The sequence below is a fragment of the Coptis chinensis genome, chromosome 9, assembly GCF_015680905.1.
Source record: "Coptis chinensis isolate HL-2020 chromosome 9, ASM1568090v1, whole genome shotgun sequence".
In the NCBI taxonomy this organism is placed as follows: Eukaryota; Viridiplantae; Streptophyta; class Magnoliopsida; order Ranunculales; family Ranunculaceae; genus Coptis; species Coptis chinensis.
Window position 1 is genome coordinate 58797443 of NC_141464.1, and position 26413 is coordinate 58823855.

Genomic DNA, 26413 nt, shown 5'->3' on the forward strand with positions numbered 1-26413 from the left:
GTACAACCCTAAAAGGAATTGAACAAGCACAAATACAAGGTATGTAAAAATGAATTCTACACTGATGGTTTTAGAAACTATTTAATTAATGAGATGAAAATTTGATTCCAATATATGGTATTACCTCAAATGTTCAAAATCAAAGTTTTGGTTTTTGACATTTTCAGTGACTAGATTGTTCTTTTTGAATGATGCATTATGTCCAAATTCCAACTTTTTTTTTCCCACCTATTCCAAGTTCCGCATTAGCTTATTGTTCACTAATAGTATAGGCATTGCATGGTGAATATAGTAGGCACTAGACATGGCTACATAATATGTTTTTACACCTTTAATCCCTTTCAGAAACAAATTATGATTCATTTTCTTTTTTCCTTCATTTTTAGGGGACCAACTCGGACTTGATTCCAATAATGGCCACAAGCGAGCGGGGAAGGGGGTTTCTAATAGAGGACAGTGACTGAGCTTCTACCATGAAGCTTAAGTACACTAACAGACGAGGGGCTAGTTTAATTCAAAGACATCAACTGTTAGAGAGGCGTCACTTTGCTGATAAAAATGTCTCACATATATTGTTATAGACTTCTCTTTCGTCATTTTTAGTGTAACGAGAGAAGGGTAGACTTTAAGAGTACGTTTTGGAGAAAACGAATTCGTTTCTTAATTCGGACACTTGAAGAGAACAAATTCTTTAATTGAATCCAAACAAGTTCAAAGATGAATTTAGTGAAACTCTTCAATTCCCTTATTTCCTTCTTTATTATCTTCATCTATTTGGTATTTTTTTCACAATCATTATATTATCATTGTTGTTTGATGATTAGAATGACATGTGACTACAAAGGTGATGTTGATCAACGAAGACATGTGACTACTAGCAACTAGGTATGCATCCTCTTCTTCAAACCAAATAGTGCAACATATTTCCTGAAATTAATTGTGACGTATTTTAACAATGGCAGTGTGCTTTGAATATGGAGCATTGTGCTTGCTCAGCAACTGAGGAACAGACTTACAGAGGTAACTCTATCAACCTTAAATGGTTATCTGGGGTAGAAAATTTGTATGTTACTAAAAAGTAAAAGTAGATATCACATTGTGGTGGAATCCATGACAAAGAATAATCTATCTTCTTGGTTTTAGATTCTATGCCAACAACCATGCATGCATCAACCTTGATTTTCTCCCTGACTTGGTGCTTCGTAAGTTGACAATGTCTAACAGTACATACGAGTTAAATGTCGCCATTGTATATGATAACTAGATTGGCATTCTATTAGTGATCTTTGTAGCAGCCGTGTGAACATAATTTGTTGTTGACTTTTTCTTTCTGTTACATTTCTTTTTACTAGGGAATTTCATTGAATATGCATGTCCAATGAGATGAGGAACCCCAAAACTGTAGGTCTTCCATGTGATATCACCAGTATTTAACTTTGAACTTTTAATTCACCCTTAAGATAAAACTTTTGGGGTTTGTTTCTTTTCATTTTTTCCAGTTTTTGGTTTGTGAATTACAAGCACCTCATATAAACATGTAGTAACCTTTTTAACTACCAAAATCAGTAATTAGGATCTGCAATGTCCATTAAAATGAGATCTAAATTTATAGGCATATACTTTGAACACTAAACCTTCCAATGTGGTGATACGTCCTTTTCAATTCTTTTGAACACCATTATTGGTGTCATCCAAATACCTTTTATAAAAGTTTACAGAGCTCATCTCATCAAATCAACACGTACTTCTTCACTGTTACATATATATATACATTGTCATATAGTTAGACAATAGTGGTTTTATTTAAATTAACCCAATGTTTTAGGCCAATTAGGAATATTAATATCGGTGTCCTATTGGCTACTACTGGGTATGTTTTCAACCTCTCAGTGAAAACTAATAAATATGTTTTTAGAATGTAGCTTCAAGTACCATTATAACCTAGGAAGAACAAATAGAAATTTGAGAAATATCAAGATTCAAGAAGTGGTGGTACTATTATTACAATATTTTGCTTTTTGAGTAGGTTTGCCATAAGGTATGGCCCTTCATAGCTCATTTAGTAAGCTATTAATAGAATACTCTGCAAGCTAAAGAGTGAAACAAAATAATATTCAATTGCTAGGTTCTCACATGGCTTAATCATTGATTGATATGGTGGTGTTTAATTGAATATCCTTAGTCTAAATTTTTAAGGTGGTTTCATAGAATATAGTAGTGCTTGGTGGTAACTGCTGCAAATTCTAAAATGCCAAAGGAATAAAAAAAAAATCTTCTGTATCATCTGATCGATCCAAGGCAGATTTATCCTTGCAGCTCGAGGAGCTCATTGCAGTATCTGCATAATCCCCTTTTAGAGGATGTTAAAGAATGGGATCAGAAGAAGCCAAGTGCCCTATGTGCATGGAATCCGCATAACATTGTTCTCCGTCTATGTTCCTCCCAAAAGAAGGGCTTCCGTCCATTCATGTGTGACACAACACTCAAACTACGTTGATCAGTTCCACAAGTTATTTGCAGAAAACCTTTCAATTGTTCCACTTCAATCAAGAAGAAACTGCTCATCGGGAATTGCTTAAGAAACAAGGAGAGAAACCAGAAGGTCAAACCTACTAGATGCAAGGCGTGTAGAAGATGCCTTGAGTGTGCCCATTTCTAGTCCCACATGCGCCATGTAAAAGCTAGGTTCAGTGAAAACTTATCTGCCTCCTCTTAAGGGGCAGGCAGATCAGTGGTTGGGTTGTTATAGAATCCACTCAGAGGTCCATTAATTCCAGAGCTAGAAACTGGTATGTGGGCCATATTTTCCTTCAATGTTATTTGTAGGGTAATTTCTATAACTGAGGTGAATAACATACAGATTGTTGTGCAACAAGGTGTTGTTTGGTACAGGTGTTGATTTGTTTAAGTGTTTGGACCATCTTCTTTTGAGGTGTTGTAAGTGCCCTCCGTTCTACACTACAATACACGTGTCCACACGTCAGGTCGCAATCCATCAGCTCGTACCAATTCATCAGAGCGTACCAACGACCCAAACCCAGGTCGTCCCCAACATCAGTTACATCCATTTATGGAAGCAAATCAGCTAGCGCAATCTTGGAGCTCAGTCAACGCAACAATTAAGGAGACATTTACTTTGTAACATCAGAGTAATGGCGAATCACCAAGATAGCACACAAGATGGATCTACACTTCATAACGGCCTAGAGCAAATAAGGATGGTCAGCTCAAACATCTATAAGTAGAGAGAGATGAACTACGTAAGGTTTGATTCAAGTTTATCCCAAGAAACTTGATACGTAGGCAGCTCTTATCCCGAGAAGAGTGCAGCCATTCCCTATCACACAAATCATCAGGTCGTTGTCCAGTAAACACCAAACCTCTACATTGACGCCGTCTGCCAGTTCGTTTCCTTGAGAAAAGAACACTCACTATTTTCTGAAGCCCACAAAGTTGGTCAGAAAAACCACCATGGACCCCTCACTTCAAATGTTGGCAGATCAAATGAAGACGCTCCAAGAAGCCTTCCTCACCTTGCAACAAGAGAACCAGATGATGCGTGAACAAGCCACCTCCAACGCCAACAACGGCACTCCAAACGCAGTGGAGAACAACGCCGTCACATACCTCACCACCACCACAAATAAAAGGTTAGAAGACTTTGCACAAAGATTGGAGAAGTCGAATGACAAGGCCAGCGTGCTCCAGATCGCTCAGAAGACCCCTCCAGACGTACAAGGCGTCACCATTCACAACTAAAATCAGGGACAAGCAGCCTCCCTCAGAGTTCATCCAATCAAAGTTCCTGCCGTACAATGGTAGCTCGTGTCCAAGCCAGCACGTAGCTCATTTAACCCAGATCCTCACACTATACAGCGCTCCAGAGTACGACTACTTGAAGTGCAAACTCTTTCCAACCAGCCTGAAGGACGGAGCTTTGGAATGGTTTTACATGCTCACTCATGATTCAATCAGCAACTTCGACAAGCTAGCTGAGTCGTTCACAGCAGAGTTCGTCCACAACAGGAAGAAGCAAGCCGACCTGGACTCTTTGTTTCAGCTCAAGCAAGCACATGGCGAGACGATCCGTGCCTTCCTAGGACGTTTCAAAAAAAGAGCTCCTCTCAATGGAGTCAGACTTAAAAGGCAGCTTTGCAACTTCTGCATTCACCAACGCTCTCCTGGATGACTCCGACCTAGCAGGGTCTCTAATGCGAAACAAGCCAGAATGCTTAGACGACCTGTACCATAGAATAGACAAGTACATCTAGTATGAGGAATGGTTGGCCCAGCACAAGGGCAAAGAAGTCCTCACAGTGAGCGACAAGCAAGAACCTAAAGAAGACAACCACTATTCTGGCCATAACAACAACAACAGCAGCAGCAAGGGCTCTAGATCCCACAAGCCCTCTTACACAAAAAGGGAATTTTCAAACTTCTCCAAGACACCAAGCCAGATCCTGAAGAAGATATATACAGCACCATACTTCAAGCCCAACATCAACAAGGTGATCGCCATCCCAGAACGTCCATACTGCCATTTTCACAAGCTCCACCACCATGACACCAATGAATGTTGGAGCCTCAAACACTACCTCCAAGACTTGGTCGAGGAAGGCAGATTGAAAGAGTTCCGGCCAGAAAGTGATCTCAGGCATAAGCTAGATGCCAAACGCCACAGAAGCAGGAGCCGCAGCCATGAACGACCTGCTAACAACAGAAGCAGGAGCAGAACAGCCCCACGATCTAAATCTCCAGGTAGGTCGAGGCACAACAGAAGACAGCACTCCTCCGACAATGACGAGGAAAAGGTAATCAACATGATTACTGATACCTCCAAAGACGAAACCTCAGGTAGGGAAAAACGCGTAAGGGTAGGAGCGCTTCAGGAGATCTACCACCTCTCCCACAAAGCTGAAATCATCACTTCTACCATCTCTCAGTCAACGACCTCCATAGCATTCACGGAGGACGATCTAGACAAGGTGCGCCTACCCCACAATGATGCCCTGGTAGTGCACGTCAAAATCAATAGGTGGACAGTCAAAAGAGTCATCATTGATCTAGGCAGTTCTTGCGACATACGTTTCTACCAAACATACAAGGATATGTACTTGCCAGACTCGGTGATGATAAAATCAAATGCACCACTTTATGGTTTCAACGGAGAACGCACTGATGCCATTGGAGACGTCACCCTACCAGTCTCCATTGGAGAAAAAGAGGACATGGTCAAAACTTCAACACGCTTCAGTGTGATTAATGTAAAGTCGTCCTATACTGCCATTCTAGGACGCCGATGGATTCATAAGATCCAAGCAATTCCATCAACCCTACACCAGGTCCTGCGATTCCCTGGACCCCGAGGCATCATGGAGCTCAGAAGCAACCAACTAGAAGCTCACCGATGCAATCACGTCAGCACAACGACCTCATCCAAGCCTCAGGTCATCGAAAGTAAGGACGTCCCATATAAGCAAGATCCTCAAACTTCCAGCCCTCCACCAGCAGCAGCAGACAAGCTCAAAGGGAAGCAAGCACAAATAGAATTAGGAGAAAAAATCAATCTGGGCACAGATGATGATCCAAAGTTTGTCTATGTCGGGGCAGATTTAGACCCCAAGCTCAAGGAGCAACTTGTCAAATTTTTATCTCTCAATAAAGATATTTTTGCTTGGTCGTATATCGATATGCCTAGAATCGACCCACAGGTCGTTTGCACAAATTAAATGTCAATCCAAATGTAAAGCCTATCAAACAATGACCTCGCAAATTGGCTCTCAAATTTCAGAAAGCCATCAATGAAGAGATAGAAAAGCTCAAAAATGTGGGATCCGACCTGGTTAGCTAACATTGTAGCTGTTCCCAAGAAGAACGGCCAGGTACGACTATGCATAGACTTTACCAACGTCAACAAGCACTGCCCCAAGGACAGCTTCCCCCTACCAAGAATTGACGTTCTGGTCAATCAAACATGAGGTCACGAACTCCTACCGTTCATGGACGCATACAGTGGATACAATCAAATACCACTGGTAGAGGAAGACCAGGAAAAGACATCCTTCATCACCGAACAGGGAACGTTCTGCTACAACGTCCTACCATTCGGCTTGAAGAATGCAGGTGCGACCTACCAAAGACTGGTCACAAAAATGTTCAAAGACTTGCTGGGCGACACTATGGAAGTCTACATAGACGATATGCTAGTCAAAAGTGAAAAAGCTAGAGATCACATTTCTCACCTACAAGAAGCCTTTGAAAGACTATGCCAAAACAAAATGAAGCTCAACCCAGCAAAATGCGTGTTCGGGGTAGCTTCAGGGAAATTCCTAGGATACATCGTCTCACAAAGGCGCATCGAAGCAAACCCAGAATAGATACGAGCTCTCCTCGAGATGACAGAACCGACCTCCAAGCAACAAATCTACAAGTTATCTAGCATGGTCGTCTCAGCCCTCAACATATTCATCTCACGTGCATCTGACAAGTGCATACCGTTTCTGCAAATACTGAAGAAAGGCATAACATTCACATGGACAGACGAATGCCACAAAGCTTTCAACGACCTAAAAGCTTACCTATCAACGCCACCCATCCTTTCCAAACCAACTGAAGGAGAGACATTGGGGCTTTACCTCGCAACTACCGACTTCACTATCAGCTCAGTTCTCTTTTGCGAACACGAAGGAATCGAAAAGCCAGTCTACTTCTCCAGCAAGATGTTAGCAGATTCAGAAAAGCATTACTCCCCACTGGAGAAAACGATGTTGTCTTTGATGTACTCAGCTCGAAAGTTCCGACCTTACTTCTAAGCTCACATCATCAAAGTTATCACAGATGTACTAATCAAACAAGTCTTGAGTTCTAGCAACAAAATAGCTTGCATGGCCAAATGGGCTAAAGAGCTTGAAGAACACCATATCGACTTTGTTCCCAGAACGTCTCGCAAAGGACAGGTCATTGCTGATTTCTAGGCAAACTTCCCCGTAGAAGACGTCAACTGGGAGCCCAAGCCAATCACTTCATTTCATCAACCAACCACCCCAGACACATGGCACCTCTACATAGATGGAGCATGCAACAATAGTGGTACTAGACTGGGGGCTGTGTTAACATCACCAGAAGGAACACAGCTACAAAAGTCAATCAAGATTGACTTTGCAACATCCAACAATGAAGTGGAGTAAGAAGCATTAATCACAGGCTTCCGCATGGCACAACAACTACAAGTCCATAAACTCAAAGCCCACAGTGATTCACAGCTAATAGTCAAGCAACTCAACAAAGAGTATGTAACAAATGGAGCAAACCTGGCCAAATATGCCCAGCTCGTTCAAAGCATTCTCCTTGGAACACATTCTTCGAGAGGACAACAGACATGCAGACAGCCTGGCTTTCCTAGCCTCGAAGACCTAAGAAACATGTCCAACCACAATCTACATTGACATCCTGGAGAGGCCTGCATACCAACAAGAAAGTGTCAACAGCCTCACAGACCTACAGCCCTCACCTGAGGAAGAGGTCACTCAATCTTGGATGGGCCCATTTCTGCAATTTATCCTACATGGCGACCTCCCAGCAGAAGCAAAGAACGCTCGTGCCATAAAATTCCGAGCTCCGAGATACACTGTAATCAACGGATGATTGTTCCGCAATCCACAGGAGGACCTCACCTCAGGTGCATAACTCCACGCGAAGGCCAATTCATTTTTGACGAGATTCACAAAGGCGAATGCGGCAACCATGCAGGAGCAATCGCCCAAGGGTATTATTAGTTAGGCATGCACATCGAGGCAAAGACATACGTTCTCAAATGCCACCAATGTCAAACATTTGGACACAACCATCTGAGTCCAACACGAGAGTTAATCAACATAGCCAGCCCATGGCCCTTTTATATGTGGGGGCTAGACATCATGGGACCATTCATCCCACAAAAGAAAACAGGACTCAAATACGTCCTAGCAGCCACAGATTACTTTACCAAATGGGTTGAAGCAATCCCACTAGTCCAAGTCAAAGAAGTCCACATCATCAACTTCATATGGATCAATATCATCACAAGATTTTGTCTCCCCCACACCCTTGTCATGGACATTGACACTCAATTTGCTAGCTCACAAGTCAAGGCATTTCTACAAAAATGGTGAATCATTCAAGCATTTTCTATACCTAGATATGCACAAAGCAATGGTCAAGCAAAGGCTACCAACAAAGCAATCAAGGAAAATCTCCAAAAGAATTTGGAGAGCAAGAAAAGCCAATGGCCAGAGCAACTCAAGAACATTCTATGGGCTTACAGAACAACAGCCAGAGCCAATACCAATAAATCTCCTTTCACACATTGCTTCAGAATAAAGGCAGTCATACCATCAGAACTAACAATCATAACCACACATTCTGACATCGTTGAAACAGGTGATAATGACACCATCTTGGAAAAAGAAGTTGATCTCCTAGAAGAGCGAAGGGAAGTAGCTGCAATATCCCTAGCTCGGTACCACCAAACAATCCAGCGATCTTACAATAAGAAGGTCGTCCCAAGATCTTTCCAAGCTGGTGACCTAATCCTCAAAAAGACTTTAGCTCCAGCCAAGCTCGACCCAACATAGGAAGGCCCCTACATCATTGACAAAGTCGTTGGAAATGGAGCTTACTGGATAAAAACATAACTCGGTGATACGCTTCCTCGACCTTGGAATACAGCTCTCCTCAAGTGATTTTATCAATAATTTTTTTTCCAAATGTATCGGTCAATATGAATAAAATTTCATCAACATTTCGAGCACAAATATCATCTTTTGCATTACATGAGTGTCAGGCATCTCGCACTACCCAACCCGACCAAGGACATCACGATGTCAGGTCGTACATCTAAGACGGAGTCAAGAACGACTCAACTACAGTTACCACACAGTGGTAAATTATCAAATCAATCCAACCCAAGGTCTCCCAAAAGGACCCTAAATCAACTTAACACCAACGCATGGCCAGGGTGATTCAACTGAAAAGTCCACGCAATTATCAGTCAAATTCAAACATATGGGACCCCCAAAAGGACCCACAATCAACTTAAGGCCTTTGAACAGGGTTAAATTTGGCTCAACTGTAACTACCAATCAAAGGCTAGTTATCAGACAATCGGAGTTCCCCCAAAAGGAACGACCCAATCAAACTCAAAAAAAGGCGACCTAGGTGACAGCTACGATCATCTCACCAGGTCGTACAGGACATTAGACGATCTACCATAGTACAACAAGTTATCAGGACTACCACTATGCAGTACAGGTCGTCATATAACGAATCAAACAACAATAAAAGCAATCATATCCACGAAAAATTCAAAGACAACATCAAGGCAGAACAAGTAAGTAATTTAAATACTTTACTACTTACAAAATTGGGTTGGATACTAGAGGCCCCCAGGTTATCCTAAAAAAATGACCTCAGCACCGCCATCATCAAAAATCAAAGTTATCAATATCAATTATCAGTATCAACCAAAGCAAGTGAGAAAACATAGTTCATCATCATTCAAACAAATTAATAGTAAAGAGAGAAGAGGCACAGTCAGAGAACACGGGGAAGAGTCTCCACATTCAAAGGCTCCAGTGGGCCACCCTCTTCACCAACAGGGCCACCAGCTGAATTACCACTCACATTCACAACTTTTATGGAGACCTCTTCAGTTGGCTGAGTGTCTGGAGCAGTAGCAAGATCGGATGGTAGATCAGGTCATCTACTAGCATCTACAATAGTAGTTTCCACAACTACTGGTGTAGCCCCACTTTCAACTGACCTCTTCAGGGTTTTATACTTATGTTCTAGCTCCAGGAGGTCGTCCACCAGAACGTAAGTATCACCTCTCTCTACCAAGTCGACCAGGTCGTTATATTCCTTCTGAACCCTTTTAGTAACAACCTGCGCATTCCTGCACTCACTAATCCAGTTATGCACCTCCACCCGTGAAACATCAAGAGACGGTTGCAACAAGGCCACCTTATAAGCAAGATCTCTGACCTGTGACCTCAGCCCAGACATTTCAGCTCGCTCCACCTCTTGAACAGCGAGCAGCTTGTCATAAGCCTCCTTGACAGCATCCAACTCCTTCTTGTATAGATCAGAGATAAGAGCCATCTCTTTCAGCTTCCTATACATAGCCAGGACCTGACAACAAACAAAGTAAATCACAAAGTAGTAGAAGTGGAAAACAAGACAGTACCTAGGTCGGAGAGGCACTTACAAAGGACAGGGAGCGATGTCTTTAATGTTCAACCCCAAGTCCTTTCCAGTCTCCAACTGATGCCTATATCCATCCAGGGCAATGCTCTCCAGTAACCCTCCAACAACTAAATAGCTCTTGAAACTACAGTCACCATTCTTCACAAACTTACTCAACCCACTCGCTGGGTCCTCATAGGTGACAAGCCTATCCAGAATGTCATAAGCACTCTTGTCATGTGGGGCTGAACTCCCCGATCCCTTCAACTTCTGGGCAACAGGCTTATTCTCACTACCCTTCTTCTTGCCCTGGGTATCAGTAACCCCCACATCAACAACAAGTTCCTTCAGATCCATCCTCTTATTCAACAAATCCAACACATGGAAAACCCTCCAACTATTCCCTACGAATTGACAAGGGGTTTTCCCACAAAAATTCATAAACTCCACAATAAGACGAGAAAAGGGCAGCCTAAGCCCAGCCTTCAACTGACCATAGCAAACAACGACACCCCCATCCCGAGGTACATAATCACTGTTATACAACCTCCTCTCTCCACTCAGGTCGTACATGGTCAGGTCGGCATCTACCTAATCAAATTCCTCTTTCAGATCAGCATAAAGCAACCTAGGCTCCGCCTCCTCAGCCATCATCTCCACTGAAGAAGACGATGAAGCCCCATCTCTACTACGAACTTTAACCTCATCACCCCCATCACTTACCATTCTCTCTCTCCACTGATCTACCTCCACTTCACCACTCAAACTATCACTGGTCATAGACATTATGAAAGCAAAAAGAAACAAAGATCAAGTTTTTTTCAAAGAAGGCACCTGGAAAATGAAAGAACAAAGAAAGGTTGTTGAGTTTTTTTTCTTTCTCTCTGCCTTTTTCTTCGTTGAACTGGTAGAATGAAGACACAAATGACCTTTCCAACACAACAAAACCCTTTGATGATAGTGCAAAACCTTGAAGAAAAACAAACCTTTTCGTATTCCCACAATTGCAATCATGACTCGACCACAAACCGCCGCAATTTTGGGTCCACGAATCCAGCCCAACAGTTCCCGCACATTTTTCAAAACCCGATTAAAATAACCAGCTATCCGACACGTGTTATAAAGCTTTATTTTACCCGTACTTTTTCAACCATAGTTGTACATAGAACATATAAAATAAAGGGGACTGTGTAAGTACCCTTCGTTCTACACTACAGTACACGTGTCCACACTCTAGGTCGTAATCCATCAGCTCGTACCAATTCATCAGAGCGTACCAACGACCAAAACCCAGGTCGTCCCCAACATCAATTACAGCCATTTATAGAAGCAAATCAGTTAGCTCAATCCTGGAGCTCAGTCAACGCAACAATCAAGGATACATTTACTTTGTAACATCAGAGTAATGGAGAATCACCAAGATAGCACACAAGGTGGATCTACACTTCATAACGGCCTGGAGCAAATAAGAAAGGTCAGCTCAAACATCTATAAGTAGAGAGAGATGAACTACGTAAGGCTTGATTCAAGTTTACCGCAAGAAACTTGATACGTAGGCAACTCTTATCCCGAGAAGAGTGCAATCATTCCCTATCACACAAATCATCAGGTCGTTGTCCAGTAAACACCAAACCTCTACAAGTGTCAATTATTTTGTTTGGTTATGGTATGAAGTGCTTACTTAATGTATCACTATTTGTGAATACAAACTATTATATTGTTCACTCTATTTGTGTTAGTGAACAATATTAGCTTCAAACATGGAGGAAAATATGTGCATGCTGCCAAATATGAGAACATTGGTTGATGACCACCGTCTTCATAGACAAACTCATAATTAAGAGGTTAGGTTTAATTCCTTTCTCTTTCTATGTACAAAATAATTTTTTCCTTTCATTTTACTCTTCAGATAAAATTTCCAGTGACTTCCAGAGGACAAGTGCTTTAGATATGACCCACCTTATATGACTTGATACAGGTAATCGCCGGTTGGAATTGAGACACAGCCAAGATACAATTTTAGCTACTGTATAATGGTGTTATACCCAAAAAAGTTGTAAGATGATCCTTCCTCTCTATGTTCAATTCAGTTTGGAATTAAAGAATTGAATATATATATATATATATATATATATATATATATATAATATTTATAATATTAGTGGGTAACTTTCAATGTTGGGGTCACATATTGATAAACAAAGATTTTTACTTCAAAAATATATAGCTTTAGCTATATGAGAGTGTTTGATACTTGGATGTGTTGGATCAAAATTTGGGGTATACATGAGATGAACTATGAAAGCTAACAGTCCGTAGAGCAGTTTTAGGCGAAGTAATTGGGTAATTGCGGAAAATTTTAAAGTGGGTATTCAGGGCGCAGACCCAAGTAGATTATAATCATACTAACGTTGTTTGTTCCATTGTTATCCCATTCAATTAAGTTAGTTGGTTAGTTGGTTTGCTTTTTATTGTGCCGCTTTGAACTCTAACGTATTATTATATTAATTTGTGTGTGATAGTTTTTAGAGAAAAATCTCAATATGTTTACTAGACTGTTCCAATTAGTTGGTAATTAAGTTGGAATGTTTATGAGTTATGTATCTAATTACTATTTTGGATTGGATTTCAGTGTTAAAATTGGTTGTCTTGCATAATTGGTACGAATTTCTTCCACTGAGTTGTATTTTATCTTTACAGGTTTAAAGCTTGATCTAAGATGCTGGAATAATGTCAGTAAAACAGGGAAGGTTATGCCAAAAAATTTGGAGAAACTGTGTTCATGGGCGTTGAGGAGCTATCTACCATTCCACCACGAATGCAGAGAGGCAATGCCGAATACGCGCCAAGATAGAAAACGGCGACATTAGAGCCTTTATCATGAGAATTACCATCTTCAGTTTTTGTTAGTATATATTTTTGTTTTCCTTAAATATAAACTTATCTATATTATTGTTCCCTGAGAGGTTCAAGGTTAAATGCACATTAAATCAGAGGCATATAGTTTGGAGGTAGATATAAAATACCCAAGTCGTAGGTCTGTATGAAACAAGCTGGCATGGCATAGACGTTTGGTCAATTTATGCATACCATATACTAATTTTAATTAAATGAATTTGTCAATGAACTTTCTTTCTTTTTTTGCTAGATTTCTTAGATTTGAATTAATCAATTTCCAACTAAGAGATTGACAATGTGCTGATGAAAACTATATCATTGAACATGATTACAACGAACTACTGTTTTTAGTTTCCTTGAAAAAATCATTATACTTACTCCCCAAAAGAATTAGTACAAAGGAAACTTAATTTCATATGGCAGACCCGCTATTGATTTTTTATGCTATTGATGTATCAATTATATTTCAGTGGAGGAAGGTCAGTCAATACTTTGCCAATAGTAGGTAATGCAGCTAATGGCAGATAACGCTGGGTAATGTTGTATTGTAGTTGTTAGTAGTTTGATAAAAGTAAAATCAGTTCATTGTGAACTATCAATGTAACAGGCCCGGCTACAGGTGGGCTAATTGGCTAGTTTTAGATAATTATCATAATTAATTAGTCACGGTTGACTAACACAATGGATACCGTCAGAAAGAAAAAAATAAAAAAATATAAATAAAAAATAAAAATATGAAAAATAAAAGACAGACTAAAACCAAAGGTTGGAATCCCGCACTCATCTATTTCTCTCTTTCAGAGAGGGCGAGAAGTGGTTCTTAAACGTAACTATCATTTCCCCATCTAAAACGAAGGTAAGTTTTTGTTTCCCTTCTTCTTTTGTTAGTTCTTCTTCTCCTTCTTATTCAATTATTCTTCTCGTTTTTGGGTTTGGAAAATTTAGGTTTTTATTTTCGTGCCTTCCTCTTCAATTCTCTTATTCACTTTTTGTTCTTATAAACCAAGGGTTTAATTGGATTTCAGATTTTGGTTTGAGAATGAGTTAGGGTTTCTCAATGTGACGCTCAACATTTCTGATTTGGAAAACTAATTTTGGTTAGGGATTTGTGTACATAGGTTTGTTGTTTTGTAAATTAGCTCTTAATATTCGTTGAATATTTAAATTGTTTGATGAAAATTTGAACTATGTTCAAGAGTTTTAATTTCTTCTATTTTTAACTCCTCGCAGATCTTGTTTCTATCTCTTGGTTGGACGGAAAAAGGTATGAAAATGGTGGAATTTGTAATTATGTTGTTAGCTTTATTGTTTATTCTCCTTAAAGAGATTGTTGAATTGTAGGTCTATGATCTGTTTTTAGTAGAGGTACTTATGATTAGTGATGCCCTCTGTAAATATGTTTGTGTTTGTAGTGTGCCCCTTGTATCTAGATGGGTATGGTTTAACCCCAACCTCAATTTTGATTGTTTAAGATAAGTTTTTTTACTTATAAGAAACAAGTTTTATTGGGTTTAGGGTTCATTCTCTCTGTCTTTTTTACACTTGCTGCTGCTAGCTGCCTAGCTAGCTAGCTCCCTGCACTACAAGAAAAAAGGCTTTATATCACTGTTAAAAACAGTTACAAAAAGTATTTTGTCACTGTTTTTTTTTCCCCCAAAACCATGACAGAGTGAGAGTCATTTATTTTTTTCCCAAAACCGTCACAAATATTTGTTTTAGACTATCCTCTCTCTACTATAAAAAATGGTAACAACTGCTCAAAAACTGTCACAACAAATCATATCATTTGTGACAGTTTTAAATAAACAGTTATGCATTCATCCTTTTTAACGGTCATAAAACCATAAAAAACGGTAATAACTGTTCAAAAACCGTCACAACAAATCATATTATTTATGACAGTTTTAAATAAACTGTTATGTATTCATCCTTTTTAACGGTCATAAAAAATACCATAGTCATGACGGTTTGGCTAAAATCGTGATATGTATATATTTTTTTTTATTATTATTAAAAAAAAACGTGAATATATACTCACAAAATTGGGGACCTGCAATAAACTGCACACTTAAATAAACTACATATCTAAATATGATCCATTAAATTTCAAGTAATACTCATATATATTGCTAATTTCATTGAAACATTCCAATTCCCTTGGATATCATATATATGTGTACTTAATCGTAAAATATAATGAAGTAAATAACATATTTCCCATCTAATTCATATAAATATAATCAGCCTAATCCAAATCCAAATGAAAAAATAACCTAATCTCGTCAAAGTCGATCACCCACATATGAACAAATTGGACAAATCCACAGCGCTTTCCCAACTGGTACCTGGAGCCCCAAAATCCTAGCTCACATCTTTTAACACACTAGCCCACTTGAATTCTACAATTGAAAAGAGGTAGTGACACTTAATATAACTTGATATAAAATAGCTAGTAAATGTACCGATATACAAAGTAACCAAGTAATCTAGGCATGCACAAATTATATATAAGATATTTCTTAAGGATTTAAAGTAAATCATTAGTAGGTATGATAGTTGAATGCAAAATAGTTAACTCAAGATCATAAATACCTATGTGAATAAGCAGAATTGCAACTGTTAATATATCTAAGTCGACCGAAACTATTTGAAACAAGTTACAAGTCATTATAATCATCTTATAAGAAACCCTGATATTGCCAACAAACAATCTGTCCATTGTTAAGTTAAATCAAGATAGGCTTATGTCCAATACCCATTAATTGTTCTTGGAGAACACATGTACAACTCAAATCCTTTGTGAATAACTCCAACACTTACAACCAGGAACAAAACACCTATATATAAATAAATAAACGTACTGTCAATGCTTTAGCCTACTCCCAAGGAGATGAAAAAAAATGTATGTACACTTTAATCAATTTTAAGTGCCTAAAAGTTGAAAAGTAAACTACGATAGTTCATTATCAATGTAAGTATATGAACGATAAAAATTTCAGTTTGAATAGTCTAACCTGTTAGTTTTGTAGCTTTTAGCACAGACATCGACAAGTAATGAAACTTGGTTCGCTTGAATGTAGACTCGATGGGGTAACGTTTTCGTGTAGGTAACGGAATCCCAGCTTGAACACGACTCAAACTTTCTGCCCTACGCAGACTGCTAAAAACAACTACTATCACTTTTGCTAGTAACATTACCAAATATCAGCCTTTCAAATAGAGACTAATAGCATCAACTTGGTGATGATGTCCACTGAAATATAAGAAACATTCTACAGTAGAATCATCATATAAACATGGAAACAAAAGAAAATAATCATCATATAGCCAAGTATAGTAGCAGAAATAAAAGAATTATTGGAAAAAAAAAGTACCTAGTAATTAAAAACACATGATATTCATAAAGGGGCCAAAGTCAAGTCCTTGTTCAAATAGCACAACCATGAAACTACAAGCAACAGAAGCAAATTCCTTCTTTACTTCCCTGACCCTAAACAAAATAACATAAGAGCTTAAGCTAGAATCCAGGCGACCATCACCTACTTCAATCACCAGAACTTAGGTAGCATCCAAATATAACTAACATGAGTTCTGACATAAACTTATTCATTGGCAGTAGCCCTATATCAAATCATGACAATATGACATGCACTTGACTATGCACTATATTCAAGATGCCTGAGTAACAATGTCAAACCATCACTAATACTATACTGTCAGCCTATATGCAACTCTAAATACCACAAACTAATGTAGTCCTTGACTATTTGAGTGCATTCTATTAAATAAGCTAGTGAGCAGGATATGACAAACAAGCATCTTAAACGAGCATACTCTGCGTCAGAAACAAGCCTCATTGTTCAACTAATATTTTTGGAGGAAAAGCAACCTAAATATATCTACATTAGGCCAATAATTAATATACTGCAAGCTAATTCATATGAATCAACGTAATTTGCCTTTATTTAGCTTATTGATGCTTCCAGTCTTGTGGTGTTGTATTGACCGCTATCATTTCAACTGATAGGTCCTCTAAGCGACCAAGCTACATGTATTTCACAAATGTCTTCTCCCGTCATTATCTATCATTTGTCATCCGTCCAATTCCAATGTAGCTGCTATTTCATATCTTGATCTTTTCAACCTAGTTGCACAAGAAATTGAAGGGATGCCAAACGAATGATAGATTGACTGGCCAACCTCATCTTCTCTACACTTGCGAATATAGCTTGGCTTTATTGCCCCTCCCAGCAATCCTCTTCTGGTTGTTCTACTATCAGCCATTTTTTTCTTGTACCTAAATCCTTCACATTAGGTAGCTATGGTCTATATTTTATAACCTAAGTTTCAAGGCTTAGGAAAAGGTGGATGAAACAAATATGATGGGGTATTCTATAGTGTAAACACATCTGGCAGACTGTTACCACTAATAGTATAATATGATGTAATAGTGATATAGAGCCTCTAAGATGCAGTGATGCACAATGCAGTGAAGCACAGATAGCAATACCAACTAAAATTTAGGGGTAAATACTGTAACTCATAAGTAACAAATGTTGCTCACTGTCTTGATCCAGGAAAATCTCATTTTATATATCTGAGTAGTACACATCATACTAAACTAACACATGTACTAATCTAGGATGGGTGGAAGCACAGTGAGAAGTTCACTGAGCCACTGAGGTACAGTTGGCAAACATTTTGAGGTAATGGGAACAGGATGAAGGTTCTTCAATACCCGGTGGCTGGGTTGTTGCTTTCTCTGCTTTCAAAGACTCTTGGCGTAACCAATTCAATCAAGATAAGGGTGAGCCTTTCTATCATGGGTTTTCAAATTTTCAATAAATGAAGCGATTCTGAGACAGGTTCAATAATGACATTCAATAAGCGACAAATGGCGTGAAATGTAAAACCTCTTCGAATTAAAATTAAGTTGTGTCGGCGTCACATAATGTTGTTCATTACTTGCACTCTCTTGATAGCCAAGTATAGTCAAGAACCTGGGGAACTTGTGAATAAAGAACCGAAATGGTGACTTTTTCTTTTGAATGCAAATGATTGAGAATTTAAGATCTCGTAATGCCATTACGCTATCCTGATTAACATTTGGATGCTAGGGGTTTTAAATCTATCTCAGAGATATGGAAGGCTAGAATAATAATTATCCTAGACACAATTGATGCTTCCATTTGTCAGAGTAAGAGAGATAAGTAGAGTTGAGTTGGCCCCACTTAGGTGTTCCTGCATTACAAGCACTATAAGGAAAACTAGAATGTAACTGAAGCAATAGAGAGATCTCGGATCCTTCAAAGATGGTCTTTGAACTTAGTTAACAACGTAACCAACAATACCTCAATAAGAAAGAATTTCATATTCTTTCTATTTGTTGACTTCCATACAACTCTCAAAGTATATGTGTGCAAAAGTCAAACTAGTACGTTTTGTGTCCAACCAAATCCATCTTACGGCTTTCTTCAGAATATAAAACTTATAAAGGGAAATTTAGTAATATCAGAAGTCAGAATGAAGAAATTGTTGAAATATACAAACATGTAAGTGACAAAAACAAGTAAAGTGAACACTGAGTTGGAATTGTACTTAGCATACTCTAATGGTCTGTCTCTTCTCAAGTAACCAAAACATAATTGAAAAAGTAAACTGAGCTCCTCAAGCACAAAGTTTAAATGTGCTATCTTCTTTAGTACCACATAAACTACAGATCAACAAAACAATACCGGCAATTTACTGAATAGTTAACGTAAACTTGCAGGGGATTCAGTATCCTAATCGATAAGGCAAATAGACCAACCCTAGCCAATGAAAATAAAGCCTAGTTCCTATAGAGCAGCAATAGCAAGAGAAGAAACAAGACAATTGTGTATTATTTAAACTAGAAATTAGAAAATCCAAAGTTTCAATGAAAAACTAAATTCCAGAATCTAGACAATAAGATGGTTTTGCTTTGACAATCAGAGTTAATCAACAAACATATACATTCTATTGCAAAATAAGTGTATACATTACACTTACATAAATATCTAAAAGAAAGCCACACTTAAAAGCAAATTAAAGCTTATTTTCGATAAACAAAGCCAATCACCACTCCACTAACAACAACAACAAAAATCAAAAGATTGCTTACACTATTATCAACACGCTTGAAAAGAAACAAGAAAGTAAGTCCAACCCCAAGCTATTCAGCTCTTCACAGTTCCACCTGCACATTCCCAACCAAAGGTAAATTCATTATAATTTACAGTTTTCACAGTACTAAAATTGCACAAAAACTGAAAAGAACTCAAAATGCACCTTCATTTGAAGATTCCAACGAAAGCTATGGAGAGAAACAAGGGGCATAGACTCAATACCACAAACTACTAGGAAGAGAGGAAACAACAATAGTATATCTTCCATTGCTGGGATTTAAAGGAAATTAATTTTGCTTACAATAAAAATGAGCAAGGACGATTCATTGAAATCAGTACAGTCCATAGCGAAATCAACTGTTCACACAATTAACAGATACAAGCCCATACTATGCTTAAACTAAAAGGAAATCAATTCAATCATTTAAAAATTGAAACAAACCCATACTATGCTTAAACGAGTAAAGAGAACTGGAAATACCCGAATTGATGTGAAGAGAAATTTGGAAGTTGAAAAAAAAAATGTAATATGTATAACAACGTGGAATTTAAAATATACCATTTTTATCGGAAATTAAACCCTTGAAACCCCAATTCTAAAGCCTAACAACCCAAGCATGCTATATTATTGAAATTGAAAACAATTAATGGATATTAAAAGGGGAGAATGAGAGAGACAGAGAGCTCTAAACCTGTTTGCCTTGCTTCTTCTTCCGCGACTCCTTTCAAAATCCGTCGATAAAGATTAGTGAATACAGTAGTGGTACTCCGAAAAAAGTGTTTCAAAATAACCTACAAAATCACCAAAACAAAATATTAGTATAAATCAAATCAAATCTTTATTTTAAATACACTAAAAAGGAGTAAATTTGTATTTGGTTGAGTGAGTGAGAGAAGCGAGCATCAAGTGGGTGAGACAGGACAAACAGTTAGATTATGGGATTTTTTTGGTTATTTTCTTAATTTTCCAAAAACAAATAGGTGGGAAGTGAAATTAGTTTTCCGCTTGGTGTTTGGAAAATAATCCTAATAGGCAAAAGTGAAGAAAGAGTCGTGAAATTAGAAAGATGGTGCGATTCAATATTTTTTTTTTTTCTTATATTTTTTTTTTTTTGTGAAGCATTTCTTAGAGACACGAAACTGCACGTGTTTGAAGAAAGCGGGCCGAGAGACTGAATGTGGGCTTAGAAGTAGTTTTTTAGTGCAGTTGTGGGGCGATACTAAAAAATTAGAATTTGGTGTTCTATGACTATTTTTCTATGACTGTTACATAAAGTTCGGAACATATAACTATTTTGCTTGCTTGTTGAGTTTGAAAAAAGAAACAATGGCGAATCAAATGTATTGTTACAACCCAACTAGTGGTTACAACAACAACAATGCAAGAGGTGCTGGATCTACCGGCATCTAGAGGAGATCCCTCCTCCTATGTTGTTTTCTCCTTGAAAAGATACCACTCCGAGTACACTCCTGCTACTAATAAGGACCACCTCAACCACAACCACCGTGTAGGAGGAGTTGGAATTATAGGTTCATCCTCCTCTCTGTATAACAACTAGGCTGACCCTGGTTTCAGGTACAATGACATCATGAGGTACGGTGGTGCCATGCCTCCCCCTCCTTCCTGGTCTACTCCTGATGTTTCTGCCTCGATATGCTGGTGATGGTTACGACTCTGCCCTTGCTGGCATCAACGCTTGTGCTCTCTCACTGCTGCCATTTAAAACTAACGAATTTCGCTTTTTTTTAGTAAACTAACCTCTTTCTTGCTTCGTTTTATTCCACTATTGTGTAGTAATCCTGCGATTCACGAATTGTCTAGTAGCTTTCTGGTCTTGGTTCAGTGTTATACAATGATTTGTTGTAAAGGTATGATTTTTTTCCCTTTATCATATTTTTCAGTTAAATCTAGTAAATTTGGTGGTCTTTTCTGCGAATGGGCATATTTCCAGCTTGTAGTTGTGCTCTTTCTTTACTTTGTGATTTTACCGAAGAAAGTGAAATAATATTGGTTGTTGATGATAATATTAATGGGGAAGCGATTGCGTTGGCTTTGGAGTATTTATATGGGCATTACCCAAAGCTTAATAATAGTAATGCATTTCGTGTTCTTGCTGCTGCATCGTTTATTGATATTCAGGTATTTACATACCTCTGATTGTGTATAATGGGAATTTTCTTTTGTTTTTTGCTTTTTAACTTAAGGGCTTATCTTGCAAGATTTGTGTACTATTTGTACTGACTTTATTATATCGGAATTATGGACCTCAAATTTCTTAGCGTATCAGGTATGACCCTGCTTATTATAGTCTTTGTTCAGGTCCCATGTGTTTTTATCTAGATTTAATATACACATTTACCTGCTTTAAATCTATGATTTAGGTATTCGCAAAGTCAAGACTATGGTATGCATAGGGAACATGTCAGAAATGCTTGCTGGGGTTATCTTTGTCAAAGTGGTGCCATGGAGTTGAGGAGGTAATGAATGAGTGTGAATAGTAATTTGTTCATGGCCGGAGTCGAATAATTGCAAGTCGTCTTCTTAAGGTTTTTTTAATAAATTCTGCCATAGGTGTTATCCCCATGATTGCTACTCTTTAGTTCCTATGGCAGCTCTAGTCATGCTCCGAGTTTAACTGTCAGGCAATCAACACATAATATGTTAATGTCTCCAGTTTCAAGTCCATCTTTCAATAGTTATTTAAAGAGCTTAATGGGACTTTTGCATCTAAAGGTTCATAAGAAACAACGCCTTCTTAATGGGACTATATTTACCTTTCATTTCATTCGTTGCTCGTAAATATAATGTCATCTTGTACGTATGTTAGCATTTACACTTAGCTTGCTTTTCACAATCTTTAGTTAGTTTAGTGGTTGTAGTACCGCCATAATGTAATGTTTATGACTTGGGACTTGTTTGAATTTCTATTTGTGCCATATACCTAGTCTTTGGTCTCATTATTCATTAGACATATGGTACAACAGACTTGTGCACGTTCGTTGCTTCTTTTTTTGTTTAAGGTTACTACTAATTCAACTCACAAGCATTTTACTCTCCTGGATTTTTATTTACATATATTCTTGCTTATTTATCCCAAGCTTTTGTGTGATATGATGAGACTGTCTAGGGTGTTGTTCAAAACAATCAAGCTCAATCAGGTAGATGTCATCTAGCATGGTCTTCCAGAGCTCGTGGGACAATGCCTTTGCAACCATCTAAATTCTTCGTTATCTGTGAACTGAAGAGTCTTAGATATTAAAAGTGTGATTTAGATGGTTATTTGTATTTGCACCATTGTTATGGTATTTTTTGTCTTGTTGCACATTTTAAAAGTTTTCTTTATTTGGCCGGTGTGAAATGCTAAATGTATAGATTTGGATTTCTGAGTAAGTTGGAATCTGAAGCCATAAATGAATATTTGTTATGTAATCATATTGTGATATTTCCCTTGTATACAATGCAGAAATAGGGCATTTTTATGCAGGTCCAGCAGTCCCCCAAGCAATGAAGAAAAACAAGAATTATTTTTTTTACAAATACAATTCCTTTTGTAACGGTTATAAATTGTTACAAGGTAATATGTTTTTTCGAACATAAATTATTTCCCAACGCCCGTGAACCGTTACAAATTTTGCAAAACCGTTAGTAGACTTGTAAAACATTAACAAAAGAACGTAGCCAAAAACCGTTACAAATATTTTTACAAACGATTAATAGCCGTTAGCAAAATAATGCTTTGTAACGCTTTTAAACCGTTACAAATATTTGCAACAAATTACCCACCCCCAAACTGTTACGGATAAAGTTACAAATATTTTTTGTAACGGTTTTTTACTGTTAGTAATAGCCTATTATGATATATTATTTACTTCGAAGGTAGTGTTTGTTGACTTAGGATTAGGCACAACTTGACCTGAAAACATGCCTTATTTGTTATTATTTTGGTTAGGAGACATGTCAATAATCTTTTAGCACAAAGACTGCATCATTTGCATCATTTGTTGTAGCATGCTAGTGTTTTGATCATGCTGATCTTTTATCAAGTTGGAGTTTTATTGCATAATTTGATTTTATTTTTCCAGCAAGGTCACTACTACGTCCTCTATAGATGGTTTAACTGGTGGAGTGGTCATAGGAGGAGTGGCTGGAACTAAGGCTTGTTAAGCATTAATGTCTGGATGTTGATAGTTCTTGGTCATGGGCACTAAACTTCTATTCTGGTTACCTAATTGTCTTTGTCCTAGATGTTGGTTAAATTGGTGGAAGTTTGTAGTGGGCCTAACATTTTTTATTATTAAAACCTAGAGGTGTAGCTTGTTGTTATGGATTATAATTAGTGTATTGCCTCCATTGTGTGTTAGGGTTGTTATTAAAAGCGTAGACATTGGCTGGCTATGGTGGTGGATGTTCATGGACAAGAGGACAATAGAAATTAGAATGCTCAGGACTAAAACATAAATTACAACGAGGATAGTTGATGTTCATGACAGGAGTGGGTTTCACTTCTTGTTTATGTACAGAGAGGGCATCGACCATACGAGTGAGGGATTCAATTAAAGTTCTAAGTTTAGGATCTAGCTTGTTTTACCTCAAACATACTGGTTGCCTTAACTATTGAAGAAGACAAAGTGGAGCAGGAGTGATCGTTACCTCCCTAGTTGTTACTTTTCTTGGATTGAGTATCTAAAAAGTTATAAGCATCTGTGGCTCCTTTACTTAAGAAATCCCTTCCATTCATGATGTCTAAAGTCTCCTTATGGTGTTGGGATAGGCCTTTGAAGAAGGCATGAACTAGTGTGTCTTTACCAAGATTATGATGGGGACATTCTATTAGAAGATCAGTGAAATGATTCCAAGCCTCATAAAAAGATTCTTGAGGCTTTTGGCGAAAGAAGTGAATATTTTGTAGCATCTCATCAATTTTATGTGGTGGATAGAATTGTTTCATAAATAATTCAACTAGTTTTTCCCATGTGTCGACAGAGTTTGGCTTTTGTGCTGTTAGCCAAGCTGCTGCTTTGTCAGCTAGCTAGGGTGAAAGGAAACACCCTTAGCTTTATTTGTTCATGTGTTACGTTAGGATGATGGAATGTAGTAATAACTTGTTGTATCATACGTAAGTGTTGATAAGGCTTCTCATGGTCTAACCCATGGAAAACAGGTAGCAAATTAAATATATTAGGGAGGATTCTAAAATCTCCCGTAGTATCTGTAAGAATTATGTAGGACTCAGGTCTATCGTTCAAAGCCTTATAAAAATCAAGGGGTCTCTGTGCTATTTCTTCACCCATTGCTACAAATGTAGTTGGGGTGGGTGTAGGTGGTGTGTGTGTGGTGATTTGTGAATTTCTAGATAGGAGATTATTATTACGTCTATGATAAACTAATAAGGCAGGTTTATGCATACTAGATCTTAATCTCATGCAAGTTTTAAGTCTAATATGCAATTCCTAACGAGCATGCAAAAATTAGTTTGATTATTACTAGAAATAGAATCCTTTGACAGTAGATTCGAGGATGTAAAGAGGTGTTACCTGGAGCGTCCTTGCTACGCGTATAAATAGTGTCTTCAATAGCCTTGAAGCACGTCTATGATATGTTACTTGAACAATTATATGAGTATTGGTCCGGGTACACGGTGTGGATTGTGATGCCCTGTAAAAATATTAACCTTATTAGTTTTCAAGTTTTAAGAATTAGGAAAAGGCTTTTTACTATGGACTTCGAGTTGGGCCTGGATGTTAGGCTTATGAAATGAGTAGTGGGCTTACTAATTTAACTAAGATTAATTAATTTTTTTTGAATTTTTTTACCAAACCAACGGCCAGGTCACTTAGGAATTTGAATGAGGTTGTTCGTGGGTACACGTTCCTTAATTAGAGAACCCCAAATTCTTTCAGTTTGCTAGACACCATTTAGAATGGAGAAAAATAATTTTTATGCAATCACTGGAGTGGTTGGGTATACGAGTATTGTACTGTACTCATGAGGTAATATTATACTAACTATAAAAAAAATTAATTTAATCTACTTAAACTAGGGCACACGCGCTAAAAAATAGTCTAAATTGGGCGCGGGTCACATTTTGGTACTTTTTTAAGGAGCGCGGGCACGCTTAAGAATAGGGTAAATTGGGCACGGGTCGCGCCTAGGGTGTAATGCGCTGGGTGCGCTATGTAAGGGCAAAATGAGGGTGTGTACGCGCTCACAGGTGAATAACTAGGCGTGAAATTTTTTGCGTCAAGTCACGGGAGGGCAGGGAGTTGGTTGAACAACTCGTATGCTCTCGAACAATAGCAGAAAAAATTGAAGAAATTGCAAACAGTGTTTTCAATGTTGGTTTTGTGAATAGTAAAAATAGTTTTGATTATTCCAAACACGCAATACGTAAACAAACAATATGGTAAGCGGCGCAATTTGACAAGATGAATTAAATTAGATGTGAAGTATATATATATATACTCTCTAAAATCATTATGCTCTGTGTGTATATATCCACATGTCAACCTAATTTAATACTCTTGCTCAGTGAATACTCTCTAATTTCATTCTATCAATCAATAATAATACTCTCTAAAACATGTGGATATATGGGAGTAGTCGTGTTTTCCACTTTTGCCTGCACGTACTTGTAACGAATTTAGACTAATTAAACTAATCACTAATGAGAGAACAATTTATAATATGAAAACAGTAACTTTAAGATGCTAAACAGTGATTTATAAGATGAGAAAAGAGATTAGAGAGGGGTATCTACCACACGATTCGATTGGTTATTAGTTTAGTCATCGAATCACTTGTTGATCCCTAGTGAATACCAAGTCATCTCTAATCATGGTTTCACTAGCATAAGAGTTTAGCTCCACCACAAATCTCTTTGATGGTGGCTCTAAACTCTAGTTCATTATTATGAGGTTTATCTCTAAACACTCATAACAATGAACTTGAAACTCTATTCTAAACAACAACTATTCTAACAAGCAATCATCCTCACGTGGTTTCATTAACCCCCTCTAATGGAGGTTTTAGCCTTGTGTCATTGAATTATCTATATTAAAACAGTAAAGTAATGACATTAAAGTAAAGAGAATAATTGAATTGAAAAACTTAAGGCTTTTATTGAAAGGTTTAATTTTAATGGTGGCTA

General features: G+C 37.9%; 2 long non-coding RNA genes across 3 annotated transcripts; one reads left to right on the plus strand and one right to left on the minus strand.

Annotated features, from left to right (window-relative positions):
- The first annotated feature begins 822 nt into the window (after positions 1-822).
- Positions 823-12067, plus strand: LOC147476992 (uncharacterized). The gene is made up of 3 exons (XR_015209189.1): positions 823-885; positions 963-1020; positions 11974-12067. It is a non-coding gene; the product is annotated as an uncharacterized LOC147476992 (long non-coding RNA).
- Positions 12068-15320: 3253 nt separating this feature from the next.
- Positions 15321-20339, minus strand: LOC147476993 (uncharacterized). 2 transcript variants are annotated; one of them, XR_015208730.1, is made up of 4 exons: positions 19958-20339; positions 19262-19336; positions 16134-16567; positions 15321-15518 (listed from the first exon to the last, which is right to left on the minus strand). It is a non-coding gene; the product is annotated as an uncharacterized LOC147476993 (long non-coding RNA). The 2 variants fall into 2 exon arrangements; XR_015208731.1 differs by lacking the exon at positions 19958-20339 and adding an exon at positions 19429-19445.
- Positions 20340-26413: the final 6074 nt, after the last annotated feature.